The sequence below is a fragment of the Cebus imitator genome, unplaced genomic scaffold (assembly GCF_001604975.1).
Source record: "Cebus imitator isolate Cc_AM_T3 unplaced genomic scaffold, Cebus_imitator-1.0 Scaffold135, whole genome shotgun sequence".
Lineage (NCBI taxonomy): Eukaryota > Metazoa > Chordata > Mammalia > Primates > Cebidae > Cebus > Cebus imitator.
Genome location: NW_016107450.1, coordinates 3205213 through 3227085, shown reverse-complemented (window position 1 = coordinate 3227085; position 21873 = coordinate 3205213). Strand labels below are relative to the sequence as shown.

Here is a 21873-nt window from a genome sequence, read left to right as displayed (position 1 = left end):
TAATTTTTCTCTATATTTTCATGCATGTGATCTACATTCTGCATAACTTCTTGATCTATCTTCTATTTCATCAACTCTCTGTTTAGCTGCATCTAGTCTGCTGTTCACCCTGGCATTGAGTTTTTTTATTTTCTTTATTTTTCTTTTCTTTTCTTTTCTTTTTTTAATTGAGACAGGGCCTTACTCTGTTGTCCATGCTGGAGTGCAGTGGTGCCATCAAGACTCACTGCAGCCTTGACTTGTTGGGCTCAAATAATCTTCTGGCCTTAGCCTTCCAAGTAGCTGGGACCACAGGTGCACACCACCACACCCAGCTAATTTTTGTATTTTTTTTGTAGAGATGTGGTTTTATCATGTTGGCCAGGCTAGTCTTGAACTCTTGACCTCAGGTGATCCACCTGCCTCAGCCGTCCAAAGTGCTGGGATTACAGGTGTGAGCCACCACACCTGGCTCCACTTCAATCTCTTAAGTAAACTTGATGTTATCTGATACAAGCAGCACAAGCCCTCATGTTTCTTGTACAAACATTTTAAACAGACCTAGCAAAAGTTAGGTAACAAATTTAGCTAGAATTGGCTTGAAAAATCAGGATTCCACAGCAGGGAAGAAAATATGTGGCAGAGGGAAAGAAGTTTCAGAAATTTAAAAAACTTCACCCATGACAGATTTATTCCCACTATAGTAACTTATATCCTAGAGTTCTTCCTCACCCATTTAGACAACTTTGCAAATATTTTCTACTTATTATGAACTATTTGAGAGATATGAAAGAATATATAAAACATGCATGTAAATTATGAATTATTAATGATAAATTAAGCCCAAAACCTAAAATGCAATAAAATAAATAAATGGGAAAATAATAATAATAATAATAATAAATTAAGCACCTGTGGAGCCACCAACCAACTTAAAAACTGAGCATCGATTGTGCTGGAGTTCTGTCATGGGCCCCTTCCCTCTCCCAGCCTCCTGTTTTCCTCCTTTAGGAAAAACCTCCTCTACTGTTTTGAATGGCTTCTTTTTTCATTCTCCTCTTATCTTTACAAATCTATAAAATATGTATGTTCTCTGGGATAGCTATCCCCATATGTTTGGTTTTCCAGTTATGTAAGTAATATTCTATAACTTGCCTTACATCTGCAAAATTCAACTATGTTATTATATGTAGCTGTGGTTGATTTAATTTGCAATGCTGTGTGGTATTCTGTTGTGTGAATATACCTTTATTCCCCCATCAATGAGCATTTGAATTCTTTCCAGTGTTTTTTTTTAAACATTACAACAATGCTACCAAAAACATTCTTACGTGTTTCTCTTCTGATGAATGAGGGTATATATCATGTTTGCTAGATAATGCCAAATGCTTTTCTTTTAATTTTAAGTTCCGGGATACCTGTGCAGGATGTGCAGGTTTGTTACATAGGTAGACGTGTGCCGTGGTGGTTTGTTGCACCTCTCAGCACGTCACCTAGGTATTAAGCCCTGCATACATTAGTTATTTGTCCTGATGCTCTTCCTCCCCTCGTACCCCCTGACAGACCCCGGTGTGTACTGTTCCCCTCCCTGTGTCCATGTATTCTCATTGTTCATCTCCCACTTATGAGTGAGAACATTTGGTGTTTGGCTTTCTGTTTCTGTGTTAGTTTGCTGAGGATGAGGCTTCCAGCTTCATCCATGTCCCTGCAAAGGACATGATCTCATTCCTTCTTATGGCTGTATGCCAAGTGTTTTTCCAAAGCTTCTGTACCAGTTTACACTCACACAAAAAATGTGCAAGAATTCCTGGTTCTTTGCATCCTCACCAACACTTGATATTGTGTAATTTTTACATTTTAATTTTGCTTAAAATAGATGATAGAAAACAGTAACTTACTGTGGCTTCAATTCATATTTCCTTAGTGACTCATGATGCTGAGCATCTTTTCATGTGCTAATTTTCCATTTGTACATTTATTTAATGACATTTCTGCTCAAATCTGTATTAGCCAGTGTTCTCCAGAGAAACAGAACCTATAGGCTATATGTATATGGATGTACATAAGCTGATGTACATATACATGAAGGAAGTGATTATAAGGAATCTGCTGACATGATGATGGAGGCTGTCCCATGATCTGCATTTGGCAAGCTGGCAAATGGTGGTGTAGTCCAGCGTGAGGGCAGAGAAGACCAATGTCTCAAGTCAGGCAGGTGGATTCCCTTTTAGCCTTTTTCTTCTATTCAGATCTTCAGCTGATGGGATGAGGCCTCCTACCTGCGTTAGGGAGGGGAATCCACTTTATTCAGGTTATCCTTTCAAACATTCCTCTCATCCAGGAACATCCTCACAGAAACACCGAGGATGATATTTGACCAAATGTCTGTGCACCCTGTGACCCACTCAACTTGACACATGATATTAATCATCAAAAAGTCTTTTACCCATTTTTTTTGAAAATTTGGATTTTTTTTCTTTCTTAAGTTCTAGGAGTTCTTTTTAAATTCTGGATACAAGTCTTCGTCAGATATATTTGCATATATTTCCTCTCATTCTGTAGCTTTCCTTTTTTATTAATGTCTTGAAAAGTAAAACTTTTCAATGAATTCCAATTTATCTTGTTTTCTTCCTTCATGGTTCATGCTTTTGGTGTATCTAAGAAATGTTTGCCTAACTTGAGTTCACAAAGATTTTACCCTATGTTTTCTTCAAGAAGTTTTATAGTTTCAGCTCCTACATTTAGTTCTACTTTATATTTTAAATTAATTTTTTGTCTATGATGTGAAATAAAAGTTGAGGTTACCAAAATTTGAATATGCAGTATTCCAGCACCACTTGTTGAAAAGGCTATTTTTTTCTCCTTTGAATTACCCCGGTACACTTGTTAAAAATCAGTTAACCATAATAATGCGGGTCTACTTCTGGACTCTATTTTGTTTTAGAAATCTGTATGTCTATTCTTATAGCAAGACCACACAATCTTGATTGCTGTAGCTCTATGGTGAGTTTTGAAATCAAGTAGGGAAGGTCCTCTGACTTTGTGCTTCCTTTGCAAAATTAGCTATTCTAGAGTTGCTTTGCATTTCCAAATAAATTTAGAGTCAACTTGTCAATTTATTTTTTAAAAATTCATCTGTGAGACTTGCCTTTTCACTTTTTATGTTTCACTTTGTTTTGAAGTTCCTAATTGCAATATGTTCAAATTTATTAGTCTTTTTCTTTATGATTTCCTTTCTTTTCTTTTCTTTTTTTGTTTGTTTTGTAGAGATGCGGTCTTGCTATGTTGCCCTGGCTGCTTTTGAACTCCTGAGCTCAGGTGATCTGCCTGCCTCAGCCTCCCAAAGTGCCAAGATTACAGGTGTGGCCACCATGCTTGGCCAAAAATGGTGTTTAGACTTAAAGAAAAATATAGCATCAATGACAGGTCTCCCTGTATAAATTGAGATACAGTACAGCCACTTCTGATTATGTAAATACCTGAGGCAATAGGGTAAGACTGTGGACTCAACAAGGCAACATTCTTGAATTCTCCCAGAGGTGCACTTGCCAGCCAGCCCCAGCTACACTGCTTCAAGGGGTCTTTAGGGAAGAGGATCTGGATAAAACTATCTTCACACTGAAAGCGTCTTGAGCTAAAAATAGAATCAGCTTGCGTGTGCTGCTACCCTGTGCGAACTGAGAAAATACCCTGGATAAACAAAAATTGAGTAGTCTGAACATGTGTAACTTTGTAAGAACTGAGATATAGAGGGTAGTTCAAGGACATGTACATCAACATATGTAATGTTTATATAAATGCTGATTTATAAATGTTGGAAATTAGCGTATCGCAGCTAATTTGGGACAAGTTGTTGCTGTCTTAAGCATGCATCTAAAACTCAAGGAGGACACCCCAAGACAGCTGAGAGGATTAGACTGTTAATGGATGAGGAAACAAGGAGTGCTTATAGAAATCTCAGCTGAGGTCCAGGCATGGTGGCTCACTCCTGTAATCCCAGCACTTTAGGACACCAAGGCGGGTGGATCACCCGAGGTCGGGAGTTCGAGACAAGCCTGACCAACATGGTGAAACCCTGTCTCTGCTAAAAATACAAAATTAGCTGGACATGGCGGTGCATGCCTGTAATCCCAGCTACTCAGGAGGCTGAGGCTTGAGAATTACTTGAACCTGGGAGGTAGAGGTTGTGGTGAGCTGAGATTGCGCCACTGCACCACTCCAGCTTGGGCAACAAGAGCAAAACTCCACCACACACACACACACACACACACACAAAATTCAGCTGAGGAGGCTTCAAGAATCTAAAAGGCCAGGTCAAAGTTCTTCAGCAAAACAAGGTAGTCAACCCAACCTGCTTTTTTTTATATCCCAGCTGACAAAAAGACAAGAGGGTGATCAAGAGATAGCAAAAATTGTTGTAGAATTTATAATTACAGAGGAAAGTGAAACATTTAAAAAATTACACATAGGAGTAACTCTTTTTGTTGTTGTTTTTTTTTTGAGATGTAGTTTCGCTTTGTTGCCCAGGCTGGAGTGCAATGGCGCAATCTTGGCTCATTGCAACCTCCGTCTCCCAAGTTCAAGCAATTCTCCCACCTCAGCCTCCTGACTAGTTGGGATTACAGGCATGTGCCACCATGCCTGGCTAATTTTGTATTTTTAAGAGACGGAGTTTCTCCATGTTGTCCAGGCTGGTCTCGAACTCCCGACCTCAGGTGACCCACCCACCTTGGCCTCTTAAAGTGTTGGGATTACAGGTGTGAGCCACCATGCCAGGCCAACGTTTTCTTTCCTTTTCTTTTTTGAGACAGAGTCTCGCTCTGTCACCCAGGCTGGAGTGTAGTGGCGTGATCTTGGCTCACTGCAGCCTCTGCCTCTTGGCCTCAAACCATCCTCCTACCTCAGCTTCTCGAGTAGCTGGGACTACAGGTGTGTGCCACCATGCCCAGCTAATTTTAGTTTTTTGTAGAGACTGGGTTCCCCTATGTTGCCCAGGTTGGTCTCGAACTCCTGGGCTCAGGCAATTCACCCACCTTGGCCTCCCAAAGTGCTGGGATTACAGGTGTGTGCCACTGTGTCCAGCCCAATATGAATAACTTTTAACATGAATTAATATGTTTTTTGCTTTTAAAGACAAAGAATTGAAAGAGCATGACCCAAAAGCCAGGTAGTTTGTGCAAACGTTTCACAAACTGAGTTTCTGAGAGGTATTTGGATATCTCAAGATCTCAAAAAGTGATTGGTTAGAAAAGGTTCCTTCCAAGCGGCCAAATAAAATCCTTATGTAACATAAATCTTCCATTGATAAAAGGTATGCAACTAAATTATTGTAAAACATCTGTTTGAAAGAATAAATATGGATAAGCATGTTTACCTACAGACCTAAATATACAACTTTTATTGATATTGTGATAAATCAGTAAGGCAAAGATATTATTATGAGTTAAATTGTTTTAACTATTTATCCAGCATACTCTTACAGAAGAAAAAAAATTAACTTATCTGCTCCAAAAAAACTGAAAGCATACAGACAGAAAAATTATATTATGGTATAATAATGAGATGCCTTTACATGGTCATGTGCACACACATACCTACATATAAGATAACACATACACAGTTCCTCCATGCCTAACTCTTCAGTGGGGAGAAAAAGGTGTCACTCTGAATCTTTACACCCAAAGACCATAGCTTCTGAATTGAGCATAGGGATGGTTGCCACTCCTATTCTTTGATAAAGAAATAAAAACCATATATAGGTTCTATTTTTGTCTTTCATGCAAATTTTATAATTCCAAATCTTAGAACTTTTATATTGTGTTTAAGTTCAAAGGTAATAAAATATATGGCTGAGCACAGGGGCTCACACCTGTAATCCCACCGCTTTGGGAGGCCAAGGTGGAGGATCATTTGAGGCTGGGAATTTGATATGAGCTTGGGCAACATAGCAAGACCCCATTTCTAAAATGAAATAAACAAATTAGCCTTGTGTTGTGGTGCACACATGTAGTCCTGCTACTTAGAAGGCTGAGGTGGAAGGAGTGCTTCATCTCAGGGGTCTGAAGTTAGTGAGCTATGATTGTACCACTGCACTCCAGTCTGGGTGACAGCATGAGACTCTGTCTCTAAAAAAAAATAATAATAAGGTAAAATAGAATAAAATATATGCTATAACAAATGTAGCAAAATTAACATTTCTTATTGTGGATATTTCCTTAATGGTAACAAGTTAAAAAGAAAATAAGCAGGCGAGGTGGCTCATGCTTGTAATCTGAGCACTTTGGGAGGCTGAAGGGGGCAGATCACAAGGTCAGATTAAAACCATCCTGGCTAATATGGTGAAACCCTGTCTGTACTAAAAATACAAAAAATTACCCAGGCAGGGTGGCATGCACTTATAGTCCCAGTTACTCAGGAAGCCGAGGCAGAAGAATCACTTAAACCCAGGAGGCAGAGGTTGCAGTGAGCCACGATCATGCCACTGCACTCCCGCCTGGGTGACAGAGCAACACTCCATCTTTAAACAACAACAACAACAAAAAACAGAAAAGGAAATTTATTGGTAAAAATTAAGCTTTTAAAAATGAACTTTAGGCCAGGCGCGATGGCTCATGCCTGTAATCCCAGCACTTCGGGAGGCCGAGGCGGGTGGATCACGAGGTCAGGAGTTTGAGACCAGCCTGACCAATATGGTGAAACCCTGTTTCTACTAAAAATACAAAAATCAGCCAGATGTGGTGGTGCGTGCCTGTAATCCCAGCTACTCAGGAGGCTGAGGTAGAAGAATTGCTTGAACCCGGGAGGCAGAGGTTGCAGTGAGCAGAGATCATGCCACTGCACTCCAGCCTGGGCTACAGAGTGAGACTCCATCTCAAAAAAATAATAAAAATAAAAATGAGCTTTAATATTTTAAATGTGATTTTGTGGTTCACATCATCAGGGAAGATGTAGACCTACAAAACATAAACTTGGGAATACAAACATGGTTTATTTTATTCCTTGCAAAGATTCAGATATTTTTCCTAAAGTAGCTAAAATATTTAGTGGCCATATTGAATACGGTATAAATATAAGGAATTACATGTAAACATGGGACTACACTTGAAATGCAATTCACATACCTACTGTCTTATAAATTAGTTCTGAATCACAGATGAAATGTCAAAATATAAACATAGAAAACATTTTGCTTAATTTTACTGTGTAGTTTTTAAACTGTGATTTTTTCTATGATAATTCTTAATTTTAATATAAATTATACCATATTTTAATAGCAAATTGCTTTAAAAATTTCTTAATTTGGCTTTGGGGGTGTAGGTGAATTTAATGTATACATTTATTCGAAGACTTAAAGGAAAAAAATTAGAGTGCAACACTGAATTCTTTGGTAAAAGATAAAAATGACACTAGGAAGTATGTATTTGTATGTCAAAACTATAGTTAAGAGAATATTTAGACCAAATTTCATAAAATTCTATATGAATAATAGGTCATGCCAGGCACGATGGTGCATGCCTGTAGTCCCAACTACTCAGGAGGCTGAGGTGGGAGGATCACTTGAGCCCAGGAGTTCTGGGCTGTAGTGCGCTATGCAGATTGGGTGGCCGCACTAAGTTTGGCATCAATATGGTGACCTCCCACAAGCGGGGACCACCAGGTTACCTAAGGAGGTATGAACCAAGCTAGGTAAAAATGGAGCAGGTCAAAACTCCCGTGCTCATCAGTAGTAGGATCATGCCTGTGAATAGCCACTGCACTCCAGCCTGGGCTACAGAGAACAATCCTGTCAAAAAAAAAAAAAAAAAAAAGATAATATAGGAAGACTGGGGTGAATTATAACATTAGAGACACCATATCCATGCCCTTGTGAACTCCCCTCCCACATGAACTTTTGGCTTGGCTATGAGATTTGCTTTGGCCAAAGGTGCAATAATACTGAAATATAAGCAGAGGCTTGGCATGTGCTTGTGCATGGGACTTTCTCCCTTGGAATGCTGCTGCCATCACCACATGGAAAAGCTGGATCTGGCCCTCCTGAGGCAGAGTAATCACAGGGAGAGAGAGGCCCAGTTGACCCACTAGCTGAATGCAGCCACTGAGGGAGCCCAAGCAAGATCAGCAGAACTACGTGGCCAAAGCAGAGAATCATGAGGAATACTTGTTATTTTAAGTTACCAAGTTTTGGGATGATTTCATACCAAGACCTATACAAAACCTAATTCCAAGGTATTTAGGCTAAAAGAAGGAAAAATACATCATAACCATCATACAATCCACATATTAGAGCCTATATACTTCTGTATACTATACACTGTATATTGTATATTTCTCTAATCGAAAAATACACAGGCTGTTTTCAAAGTCCAAAATGAGGGCCACATGCTATAATCACCCAACGTGTTCTTCCTGCCCACTGCACAGACAAAATCAATTCACTGAGACCATGGCATTGCAGTACAGAGTTTAATGAATGCAAGGCAGCCAAGCAGGACTGGAGTTTTCACTCAGAACAGTCCCCCTGAGGACTCAGAGGTTGGGTTTGTCAAGGATAGTTTGGTGGGCAGGGGACAAGGGAATGGATGCTGCAGATTGGTTGGGGATGCAATCACAGGGGTGTGGAAATCAATCCTCGTGCACTGAGTACCCCTCTGGTGGGGGGCCACAGGACTGGCTGAGTCATGAGTCACAATATGGGTGGGGTCACTCATTTGCCAAAAGTCTGGCAAACATCTAAGAAGAACAATCTTGGGTTCTACAATAGTGATGTTATCTATAGGAGCAATTGGGGAGATCACAAATTCTATGACCTCTGGACCTGAGTAGTAAGAGGCTAGCAAAAGTAATACAGGGCAGATGAGTCCCAAAGTGGAGCTTAGCCCACAAGGGTCCTTGGCACTGTCCAGGGAAGAATTCAAGGGCAAGCCAGAGGTAAAAGAAAAGAGCTTTTTTCTTTTCTTTTCTCTTTTCTTTTCTTTTCTTTTCTTTTCTTTTCAGGACTTTAGGAGAAAACAGCTTTACTGAAGAGGTGGTGTTACATGCAGAGCAGGGCTACCTCTAGGCAGAGAGTAACAGCTCAGGGTAGTTTTGCAGTCATATTTATATCCACTTTTAACTGCATGTAGATTAAGGGGCAATTTATGCAGAAATTTCTAGGGAAGAGATAGTTGTTATATCCACACAAGTAAAGGAATGCACCACACTCTGAGATTTGAGTTGCGAGTCCTTTATTGCCGGTGACCAAGAGATGGCTAACGCCCAAAATTCTCTCGGCCCCGAACAAAGAGTTAGGTGGTTTTCTTATACCCTAGTTTGAAAAGGGAGGGGGAACCTAGCTGAAGCAATTTTTTTTACAGAAGCAGAGCAAGCAAAAAGTTAAAAGATAAACGAGTACATAAGAAGTAAACAGTACCAGGGGCTTAAGCTGTCACAAAAGACATAAAACTTATAGATATGGGGCTCTGGGCACTTGGCAACATCTGCATTCCCAGGGTCTGCTGGTACCGCTTGACTCGGTGTCTTATCAGCAAATGCATTCCTGGATGTGCCTGGTGTCATCCTGCCCCAACCACACGCTACAGCTACATACTTAATGGAGGGAAAATAACTAGAAGTGAAGAAGCTAAGATGGCGTTTGTCCGGCTTCTTCAATTAAGAATGAGTTAGTAAGGCCAACACAAGTTAGGATAACACATTCCCCACTTGTGTTTTTGGGGATTTAAATTATTGATTCCTCAGTTATAGCGAGGGGGTTATAGTGGGTTCAAAGATATATAAGTTTAACAGAAGCTATGCACTGTTTTACAAAATTAATTAACCAATTTAATATACTGGGCTGGAAAATTAAACCCAACAAGAGGTGGAGAAGAGGTCCTGCAAATTCAGTTATTAAAGTAGTTAGCCATGGGTTTTAGTTAAACATGCTTTGGTACCATGAAGTGTACCTTTTCCCGCTCCTGTTGGCGTTTATCTAGATTTTCTCAAACTCTTTGAAGAGTATTCTTTATGACTTTAGACTGGTTAGCATAAAAACAGCAACTTTCCCCCAAAGTGGCACATAAACCTTTTTGGGAGAGGAATAGCAAATTTAAGCCCCGGCGGTTTTGGAGAACCACCTTAGCCAGGGATTTTACCTGGGTATGTAGCATATTTACAGCTGATTGGAGATTTTTTAAGTCAGCATCTACTTGTTGAGTTAGGGATACTAGCTCAGTTTTTTCTTGCACTAGAGTGGCAGTGCTGATTACTGCCAACCCATCTACATTACGGCCGGCAGGAGGGGGCACTAGGAATGGGGCACCCTGGCAGATCCTGGGGTGCAGTTCAGGTGGGGTGATAAAAAGTTGTCCTCTGGTCCGCTGTACATGTAAACCTGAGGAAGTACATGAACTAACATGCATAGGAGAGGTCCAGGTTCAGTTCCATTGATGCAGCAGTTCAGGCCTGAGGTGCAAGCCAGCCAAGTATTGTTGAGTGCCTGGTAGGAGACTGAAGGGTTTAGAGAAGTAAGGAGAGATTGGTTACAGGTGGCCTGAAATGGGGACGCAAATATGTTATACTCATTACTGACTAGGCAGGAGGCGTTTCCTGAAACGTCTCCTAGTGTAAGGGAACAGGGACGAGCATGACAAGAAAAAGGGCCAATATTACGCTTAACCTCAACTCCCAATCCAAAATAATATGGGGGTTTTGCCTTTAGGCATAACCAACAATCTTGGGCCAGTTTAGGCTGAGTAACATTACGAAGGTAATGTACTCTATTTAGAATGGACATTAAGCTGGGCTGGAGGTGTCGATGCTACAGCCGAGGTTGAGGAGCTTGGACTGGCAATGGGACAGTTGGGCCGATGGGGCTGACTCTATCTGGGTGTGGGCGGAACACAGGGTTTCCTAAATTAGTTAAGGGATCAGTTGGTTTAGGGGGGCTCCAGGGGATCAGGACCTTCTTCTGAATGGTAAATGTAGTTCCGAGATTAAACCCTGTGATATAGAGTTGCAGTCCCCATGTTATACCATAGTACCATTGAACTGAGCCAGGGTTATGGACAGTTATGGTAATAGGATTACAAGCTCCCATAGTACATGGTTTAGGATGAGAGGTATGAGCTATAGAAAAGGTCAGGGACCAAATCAGTTCCCCCTGGTAAGTAGCCAAGGTTACACATGACCAGAAAAGGCAGAAAAAATTGTAAGGATCCTGGCAGGTAGCATCAGGATGATTTCCAGGACAGAGGTAGAAATTTACACGTTGGAGTCCCTTTTCTGCACCCCCAGAGTTGCTGCATTTACTCTTACTTCTGGTGTATCCAAACCCAGCAGCAAGGTTGATGAGTCTCACTCCTACCCAGAGGGGCAAACTTCGCTGCTCTTTGAGGGTACGGCTGTGCTTTGAGAATAAAACACAGAAATTGATTGTAAAAGAGACTTTATTGGAGGTACTCTCCTTCCAGGTGGTGTTCACAAGCACATGGCCTGTTACAAAGGAAGTAAGGAGAAAGGAGTAGGAGAGGACAGAGGGCTTAACGACCGGAAGCAGACAAGAAAAGTGAATAAAAGGAATTAACCTGATGGCTGCACTTGACTTAGGCACAGCTTGCAGGGGCCTGACCTGGGCTTGGGGACCAATATTTCTTGCTGCATTTTGTTGGCCTTTTTGATATGGAATGATGAATCCAAGCAGGAATGCCGTCCACTTTTAAGGGCCGTGGGTGTGGTGAGGATGACAGTGTGAGGTTCTTTCCAAGCAGGAACAAGTCCTTCCTTCTGGAACTTTTTGACATACACCAGATTACCGGGACGGAAGGGGTAGCAGGGCCCCATCAGGTCAGGAACCAGATTAGGGTGTGCTCCCCAGATGAGTGGCTGGATGATATTTTGAACCTGTTGAAGAGACTGCAATTACTGTAACAAGTTAGCTTGGGACATCTCTGCTAACTGGGTTTCCCTCAGTTTAGGCAAGATAGGTGGGGCCCTCCCATAAATGATTTTAAAAGGAGAGAATCCCACCTTGTAAGGGATGCATCTAACTTTTAGAAGGGCTAAAGGAGGGAGCTTTATCCAATTTTCACTGGTTTCCAGGATTGATTTGGTAAGAGTACCTTTTAAAGTACGATTCATACGTTTTACCTGTCCAGAGCTCTGGGGGTGACAGGCACAGTGGAGTTTTTACTGAATATTCTATGTTTTGCTGACTGACTGCACTATGGACGAGGTGAAGGCCGGTTCATTACCAGACCCTATGGCGACAGGCAGCTCATATTGAGGGATGATTTTATTGAGTAAGAACTTAACTACCATAGTGGCAATTTCATTCTTGGTGGTAAATGCCTCAGTCCGTCCGGAAAAGGTGTTTACCAGCACCAGGAAGTACTTATACCCTGCCCAGTGTGGTTTTACTTTGGTAAAGTTAACTTCCCACCTCTCTTCTGGGCTACGTCCTTGGAGACAATGGCCCAGTTCAGGCTTTGGACCTTGTTTGGTGTTCACCTGGGCACAAGCCGTGCATTAGGAGGCCACTTGGCCAGTTAAGTCCTGGAGGTATGGAATTTTAAAATGGCTCCTTAAAAGCTGGGCCAACTTTGCTCCTCCCAGGTGGGTGGAAGAATGGAGGTGGCTGATTAAAGTTTCCCCGAGGGCCCGGGGCAGGAAGATTTTGAAGTCTGGGAGGATCCATCATTTATCCTGATTTTTACTGGCCTGAAGATTCAATGCTTGCTTTTCTTTTTCAGGGGAGTAGTTTGGGTGGTTGGGTAGATCAGGCTGTGGGAAAGAGGTGGCTGGAAGCAGAGTTAATGGGGTAACCGGGTGTGCAGCAGCTTTGTGGGCTGCAGAATTTGCCTTTTGGTTTCCCCTGGCAGCAACGATGTTTTCCTTCCGGTGTCCTTTGCAATCAATTACAGCCACCTGTAGGGGGAGCCAAACAGCCTTGAGCAGGGCTAAAAATTTTTTCTTGTTTATAAGTGTCTTTCCTGCTGAAATGAGTAGCCCACGCTCCTGATAGATGGCCCCATGAACATGTACAGTAGCAAAGGCATATTGGCTATTGGTGTAGATGTTAACACGTTTGTCCTTACCCCATTGGAGGGCTTGAGTAAGGGCAATTAACTCAGCCTTCTGTGCACAGGTCCAGCTGGCAGAGCCTGGGCCCACAGTACATCAGTCTCCATGGTGACAGCCGCATCGGTTTTTTGTATCCCTTGCTTAAAGAAACTGCTACCATCTGTAAACATGGTGGTGTCCACCTTTTCCAAAGGAGTGTCCTGGAGATCAGGTTGACCTGTTTCTGTAGTTTCTAGCAGTTCCTGGTAGTTATGGACAGGGTGGTGAAGTCTGGAATAGGGGATAGAGTAGCTGGATTTAAACACCTTGTGGGGGAGAAAGTTAACTGAGGCTGATTTAACAGCAAACTCTGATATTGCAGGATACGGGCATTAGACATTCATTTGCCAGGAGCACCTCGTAGTAGTGTCTCTATGGCATGCGGTGCCATGAGGGTTAAATTCTGGCCCAGAGTGAGCTTATTGGCCTCACGAACTAGGCTTGCTGTTGCTGCAACTGCTCACAGACAAGTTGGCCACCCCGAGACCAGAGGGTCCAATCTTTTAGACAAATATGCCACAGGGTGTTGCCATGGTCCCAAGGTTTGAATGAGCACCCCTTTAGCAACTCCCTGATTTTTATGGACAAATAGGTGAAATGGTTTTGAGGTATTTCGAAGGGCTGAAGCAGGGGCCTCAGTGTCTTTTTAAAGTTTTTGAAGTCCTGTTCTTCTGTGTCAGTTCAAACTAAGGGGCCATCTCCTCCTACAGTGGTGTTCAGAGGCTTGGAAATTTCCACAAACCCCAATATCCACAGTTGACAGTATTCCACAGCCCCCAAGAATTTACGTACCTGTCTCTTGGTGGTGGGGGTGGGGATTCACGAGACGGCCTCCTTCCAAGCATTGGTGAGTGCTCTTTTTCCTTGGTTTAGGTTATATTCCAACTAGGAGACCCTAGAAAGACAAAGCTGGGCCTTTTTGGCTAAGACCCAGTACCCAAACTCCTGAAGGAGGTGAAATAAGTCTAGTATGTTGCAGGCAGATTTTGGTAGTCTCAGTAGCCAATAACAAGTTGTCCACATATTGGAGTAAGGTACAGTTGGAATGGCTGGCTTGAAATGTTACAAGGTTCTGCTGAAGAGCTTCCCCAAATAGAGTGGGGAAATTTTTAAAACGCTGAGTCCAAGTTAATTGGGTTGTGTCTCCTGAACTGGGAACTGTTCATTTGAAAGCAAAAACAGATTGGCTCCTAGGAGCCAGAGGAATGGCAAAGAAAGCATTCTTTAAGTTAAGGACAGTATACACGGTATCCTCTGATGGAAGCAAGCTGACTGGTGTGTAAGGGTTAGGGACAGCTGGATGGACTGTGACTGGAGTCTGCTTGCTAACTTTCTGTAAGTCCTGTGCAGGCCGGTAATTATTTGTCCCAGGATTCTGAACTGGCAGGAATGGAGTGTTCCAAGCAGACTGGCAAGGTGTAAGTATACTGGCTTGTAAGAGCCATTGAATATGGCGGCCGATTCCCTCTCTAGCCCGCTAACTTATAGGATATTGCTTGACTTGAACAGGCAGGGCAGTAGCCAGAAGTTTTACAACTACCAGCGGGTGGTGCTTTGCCAGTCCTGGAGGGTTTGATTTTGCCCAGACCCAGGGAAAAAGAGTTTGCAGATTTAGTAGGAGAGGGTTAGTTTTGGTTTGTTTTTTGGTGGTGAGGACAAGACTAAGAGATATTCCTCTGATAGAGGGAAGTTAGCAGGGGCTCAGCAGGAGAGCACTGTGTGTCCCCTAACTTGAGATGAATTTGCTGAGCTGAGAAGATGGATGCCTGCAACTTGTGGAGCAGGTCTCGCCTGAGAAGAGGGAAGGGGCACTCTGGAACCACTAGAAATGAATGGGTTACTTTCTTTTTACCCAAGTTTACCTCATGTGAATGGGTGACAGGATATTCCTGAATAGCTCCAGTATCCCCCTGTATAGCCGCCATCTTGTTAGAGACACTGCCCAAGGGTGCTTGCGGTACAAAATGTTCAGTCCCCATGTTGATTTAAAAACGTACAGGCTGGCCCCCCCACAGTAGCAGTAACCATGGATTCCCAGGGGCCAAGTGAAAAGGAGCCCCTGTCCCATCAATCATCAGATTCCTCTGCTGCAGGGAGGGTGAGGACCCTTTTCTGTTCCGGTTTCTTCTCTGGCTTTAAAGGACATTTATTTTTCCAGTGTCCAGTTTGTTTACAATAGGCACACTGGTCCCTTTGTAGGGGAGCCCGCTCACCTTTCTGGCCTTCCTGGTGGGGATCTGGGATTCTCTGGCTGGTGCTCTGTGATGGAGGCTCTTTTAGTTCCCTGGAGGGCAGCCACTAAGATTTCTGCCTGTTTTTTTCTGGCTCTGTCAGCTGCCCTATCAGCGGCTTGAGCTGCCTGCTTTTGTTTTTCAACCTCTCAATTGTTAAAAACTCTCTGGGCTATTTCTAAAAGCTGAGTGATGTTCATTCCAGCAAATCCCTCTAGTTTTTGTAACTTTTTTCAAATGTCTGGAGCTGCCTGGGCCACAAATAATAAATTAATAGCACGGCTATTTTTGGGAGCTACTGGATTAAATGGGGTGCAAATTCGATAGGCCTTCTGGAGGCGCTCTAAGAACACTCCAGGTGACTCATCTGGCCCCTGGACAACTTCAGTGGTCTTTGACAGGTTCATGGGTTTCCGAGCAGCCCCTTTAATATCAGCAAGGAGATACTGGTGGAAATCTTCCAAAGCCCTCCTTCTCCCTGTGGTATTGGGATCCTACTCTGGTTGAGTAGAAGCAAAAACCTTCCCAAGGAGATTTTGGGCTTCCCCCTCTGGCCTACCAGCTGAGGTAAGGAAATACTTTCTGGCTTTCCTTTGAATTTGGTCCCTCTCTTTAGAAGTGAAAAGGGTTAGAAGGAGTTGCTGGCAATTGTCCCAAGTGGGTCTATGGGTGTGGAGCCCTGACTCCATCAGTGAAGTTAGGACCAGGGGCTTTTCAGAAAAGGGAGGGTTTGGGGCCCTCCAATTGTACAGGTTAGAGGTGGAAAAGGGAACATAAACCAGAAAGGGAGAAGAGGAAGCTACCCCACTCCTCCCCTTAAGGGAGGCACCACCCCCACTCATTAGCCAACGAGGGTGGTGCCTCCCTTAAGGGGAGGAGTGGGGTAGCTTCCTCTGGCCGAGGCCATAGCCAAGAGGCAATGGGTAGAGAGACCGCAGAAGACAATGGCTCAGGGGCTGGTGGCAGCAGATGGGCCACAGGAGGTGCTGACAAAGAAACTCTGGGAGATCCTTGGGGAGCAGGAGGATTGTTAAGGCAGAGGCAGTGGGTGCAGGTAGCTTTCCTCTTTTTTAGAGGAAGGCAGCACAGGAGGAGCAGAAAGTGCCACTTGAGCAGTAGGTCGAGGCAGGGAAGGTGTTTTACTTAGAAGGACCTTAGAGGTGGGGTTATGAATGGCGCCAAGACCGGAGCCACGGGGAAGGGTTCTGAACCAAACTAAACCATTGATTAATGTAAGGAAACTGATCAGGATGTCCAGGCGTTCCAGCAACAACTCGCCACACAGCTTGAACTGTTGTGGGGTTCAATGACCCTTTTGGGGGCCACCTGGTTTCGAGTTTCAGCCATTTCACTTTACAGAGAGTCTGGACTTGGCCTTCTTTAAGGCTGACTCTAGTTTTCTAAGAAGCCCAGAGAAAAATTTTTTAACATACACTGCAGAAAGTTTAGCAACTGGGGACGGGAGGAAGAGTTTCCCATTTTGGGAAATAAAGTCAAGAGGATTTAAGCAGAGATATTAAACCCAGCATGGACAAAAGTATTTATGGCCTGGGGGCATAGAGAACTGGAAAAACAGATTATGACCAGGAGAAACAAGAAAACGACTATAGCCACTATTTCATGCCACAACATGAGGTATTTTTGAACCTCAAACTATGGGGAGAAGGCAGGATGCTGGGGCCAAGAGGTTCCCAGTTTATAGGATCTGGGTGGCCCCTACCTTAGATGCCTCCATGTCTTAAGGCAGAGTGTTTAAATTCAGCTCTTTCTTTTAAGGGTTTTAGGAGGGATAACAAAGCCAAGTCCTGAAGACGCTGGACTTGCTGAGACACAGGAAAATTAGATGTTTGGGATAAAGGATGGGGATGAGGAGGAGCTTTGAGAACAGCCATGAGGGAAGGTAGTAGGTGTGCAGAAGAATTAGAGCATTACAGGCATAGGTTTTCCTACACAGTGTGCTATTTAGGGGCACTGGGAAAGTCGTGGGGTGACAGAAAAGGTGGGCGAGGAGATCTGCGGGATGGCTATTTTGAATCCACCACTGCTCCAAGAAGAAGGAGAAATTTAACCAGTTGTTGGGGCATGGGGTGTGACAATCCACGTGCCAACAATCTTTGTGGTGCCAGAAATCCCAAACTGGTGAATGATTTTTACAATTTTCCCCATAACAACACCTGATCTGTTTTTGACAGAAAAGACAGGACTGGGATGGCCAGCCCAATTGGCAAATAAGGGATTTGATCTCCTCAGATAGGAAGTTTGTGCTGAGTACCTTAAAGAAGTTTTTTTCCTAGTCGCTTCGGACAGTAGCGATGACCGGACATACAAATTCAGATGTTAGGAACAAACAGGACACCAGACACTTAGGTATATAATCACTTACGGCAATTTAAAGACAAAGGGGGGGCGTCCCGTATTGGGATTCTTTAGATGCCCACCTGGCCATGCCCCTTATGGGGATTTATGCTCCTCTTGGCATTGGCAGGTTGGTATAAACCCCCAACTTGGATTGAGCTAGGCTCAATACTGCCATAAGCCTTATGAGGTTGCCACGGAACCGTAGATTAGGGCACACTTGGACTCCGTAGTTTTCACCGTGGAGCCACAGACTGGAGATTCAGGTGCAAGCCCCTGAATTCCAAATTCACTCACTCAGGCAGAGTTTATTACAATTCCAAAGTAGAGGCCTCTTTAAAAGAAAAAGAGAAAGAAAGAGGGGAAGAAAAAGAGAAAGAGAGAGAGAGGGAGTGAAAGAAACGCTAAATTTAACAAAAAGCTTATTGACAGAAACCCGGACTCTGTCCTCCAGTGTCCTGGAGTATTGACAGAGTCATAAGAGAGGACCCCCATCAGTGTTGATTCCCTCCCAGAGGCAGACAGAGGCAGATCTGACTTACTTTCCTGGGACCAGAGACAGAGGACTCAGGGGCTGAATTTGGTGGGCACACCAGCAGTCGATCTGTTCCCTCTGGAAGGCCATGGCCTACCGGGCCCTGGAATGTCTAAGGGGGTGTCTCCCCTATAACCTGCCGTTCATCAAGGGAAGGCCAGAATGAGTCTGGCCATGCCCGGTGGTGATATAAAATCTCACTGGGGCCTCCAAATGTTATACCTGAGTGGGTAAAGGAATGCACCACACTGTGAGATTTGAGTTGCAAGTCCTTTATTGCCGGTGACCAAGAGATGGCTAACGCCCAAAATTCTCTCGGCCCTGAACAAAGAGTTAGGTGGTTTTCTTATACCCTAGTTTGAAAGGGGAGGGGGAACCTAGCTGAAGCAACTTTTTTTACAGAAGCAGAGCAAGCAAAAAGTTAAAAGATAAACTAGTACATAAGAAGTAAACAGTACCAGGTACAGGGGCTTAAGATCACAAAAGACATAAAACTTATAGATATGGGGCTCTGGGTACTTAGCAACATCTGCATTCCCAGGGTCTGCTGGTACTGCTTGACTTGGTATCTTATCAGCAAATGCATTCCTGGATATGCCTGCTGTCATCCTGCCCCAGCCACACACTACAGCTACATACTTAATGGAGAGAAAACAACTACAAGTGAAGAAGCTAAGATAGAGTTTGTCCGGCTTCTTTAATTAAGAATGAGTTAGTAAGGCCAACACAAGCTAGGATAACACATAGTAACTTTTGGATCATTGGGTCATCACCATGGCAACAGTAAATTGACATGGCACACTGGTGGACATGTCTGATTCAATGCTGTTTTTGCCCTGGCCTTCTTTTAGCTAGACCTCAATCTGGTCCCATGTCTGAGTTCCACCTCTGAGTCCTGTCTCCTACCTTAAAACAATGCCTACATTTTAGCAGAATTCAGGCGCCTCTTCATAATCCTAATCTTTTGGCCTTTTATTAGTTTTACAAAGGCAGTTTCAGTCCCCAAACTCAGTTTTAGGGAGGGACTATTATTCTCAATTTAAAAAATTCCCCCATGGTTAGCTTGGCCTACCCCCAGGAGTGAGGCAAAGACAGCTAGCCTGCAGCCTGTGATACTAGAAGCAAGATAGAGACCAGCCTGGGCAACATAGCAAGAGTCTGTCCTTAAAACAAAAAATTAGCTGGGTATGGTGGGGTGTGCCTGTAGTAGTAGCTACTCAGAAGGCTGGGGCAGGGAGGATCACTTGAGCCCGGTAGTTCAAACCTGCAGTAAGCTATATGATCATACCACTGACTCCAGCATGGGTGACAGAGCAAAACATCTCAAAAAATAATAAATATAAGAAACAAAGTCCAACATAAAATGGCAAAGTAATATACAATGAATAGTACATTATGAGATACTTAAATAAGATTTATTTTTAAAAACTAAGGCTTATAAACCTTTAATAATATTGTGATTTGAACATATAATATGGTAAAACAATATGTTATATGACATACTCAAGTTAGTAAGAAAATATTTTTAAAGATGAACCTGGAATTTGCCAGAAGGTAAGGATGCTTTCAAAATGTGAGAGATCCAGAAGCTAGTTGAAAAGCAGTTCCCATATATTAAATTGTGACCATTTATGTTTTGCTTCAAAAAGGAAATAACAATTAATTAAAGCAAGTTAAGATTGTAAAAAGCCATAGGTCTTTGAGCCATGATACTCAGAAGAAAATAAGAATTTATTTTCTCTTCAAATACCTAGTATTTTATTATAGCAAATTTTATTCAGAGAAGAAAAAATATTGTTTAAGTGTAGGTCTCTTGTCAGGATGGTTTAAACATATAACGAATAAGAGAATGTTAATAGCATGAGAAAGACAAGATTCCTCCTGTATAATATAAATAGGCTCATGAGACTTCCTGCAACCCCCTCAGCACCTGCCCACTTACCGGACATTCATCTACTAAATTGTTACCAAACATTAAGGAAGTGGGGCAAGGCATTCCTTTCCTAGGCATGAGAGGTCCTCCCACCTGACTCTGGGGCTTGAAACTGAAAAAAAATTTAAAATTCTGAAGCCAAGTGGATTTTACCATTTTATTTTTATGTTCTCCTTTTTCCTCTAAAGCAGCCAGAAAGGCTGAATTTTTACCTTTTAAACAGATTTTACTTTGTGGATTAATCTTTTTTTGCTTAAATTTAATTACTGAGTAGTGATTTCACCAGTTGTTTCAAGGTTGGTTACCTTACTAAAAATGCCGGATGAAGTCCAATGGGTCACACACTGGGCCTTTCTTTAACTTATAACTACAGTGTTGGAAGAGTTGTCACTCTAATCCAAAAAATCATCCTTCTCCTGTTGTGCCCATTTGCTCTGACCTTTCTCAGGGGATGAAATAAGAAAACAATTCATTTACAGTGCTTTTTTTAAAAAAAAGTTTTTTGCCTTTTTCAAAGTTATACACAGGCCAGGTGTGGTGGCTTATGCTTATAAGCCCAGCACTTTGGAAGGCTGAGGCAGGAGGATCCCTTGAGGTCAGGAGTTCAAGACAAAATTGGGCAGCATAGCAAGACCCTGTCTCTAAAAATAAAAATAAATTCAAAGTTATACATATACATGAGTTAAAAGTTTCAATATGTCTTCCTATTCTCCAAGGCAACCACTTTCAACTTCTGACTGATTCTTTGCTATTTACCTTCACATATCTAAATAACATGTGTTAGGCCAGGCGTGGTGGCTCACACCTATAATCTCAGCACTTTGGGAGGCGGGGGTGGGTAGATCACTTAAGCTCAGGGGTTCGAGACCAGCCTGGGCAACATGGGAAATCCTGTCTTTACAAAAACAACACCAAAATAATAGCCCGGTGTGGTGGAGTGTGCCTGTAGTCCCTGCTATGCAAGAGTCTGAGGTGGGAGGATCACTTGAGCCTGGGAGGTTGAGGCTGCAATAAGCCATGATTGCACCACTGCACTCCAGGCTGAGTGACAGAGACCCTGTCTTAAACAAAACAAAACAAAACAAAACAAAACAATATGTTTATATTTCTTCTTGATGTTTTAGTTACCATTTTCTGTTGATTTCCCAATATGGAAGATGAGGATTTAGCCTTCTTTTGCACACTCCTTTGTATCTCCACCACACATGTAGACTTTCAGTTATTTAATTCTCCTGAAACTTATAATTTGCTCACCCTGCACAATCAAGAAGATGTAATTGATGTAGTAGATCAATGTGATGCAGGATGTCCAGAAGGTCCAGATCTTTTCAGGCTATTTTATGATAGAGCACAGAAATACTGTTAACATAGCCCTGGAGCCAAACTGTAAATATGTACTTTTTTTTTTTTTTAATAAAAAAGAAATAGGGTCTAGCACTGTCACCCAGGCTGGAGTGCAGTGGCACAATCGTAAGCTCACTGTAGCCTCAAACTCCTGGACTCGAGCAATCCTACTGCCTCAGCTTCCTGAATAGCTGGGCAGATGCTCACTACTCTAATTTAAAAAATATATTTTTTTGCCATAGCGATAGGGTCTCACTCTGTTGCCCACACTGGTCTTGAGCTACTGGCTTCAAGCGATTCACCTGCCTTGGCCTCCCAAAGCACCGAGATTACTGGCATGAGCAACCACATCCAGCCAATGTGCACTTTTGTCTGTTTCATGGAATGCCACTATTTCTGAT

At 42.8% G+C, this 21873-nt stretch overlaps 1 long non-coding RNA gene across 1 annotated transcript; it reads left to right on the top strand.

The window, feature by feature from the left end:
- Nucleotides 1-1429: 1429 nt before the first annotated feature.
- On the top strand, nucleotides 1430-7650 carry LOC119473137. Its single transcript, XR_005202330.1, has 3 exons — nucleotides 1430-1440; nucleotides 1743-1747; nucleotides 7531-7650. It is a non-coding gene; the product is annotated as an uncharacterized LOC119473137 (long non-coding RNA).
- The last annotated feature ends 14223 nt before the right edge of the window (nucleotides 7651-21873 follow it).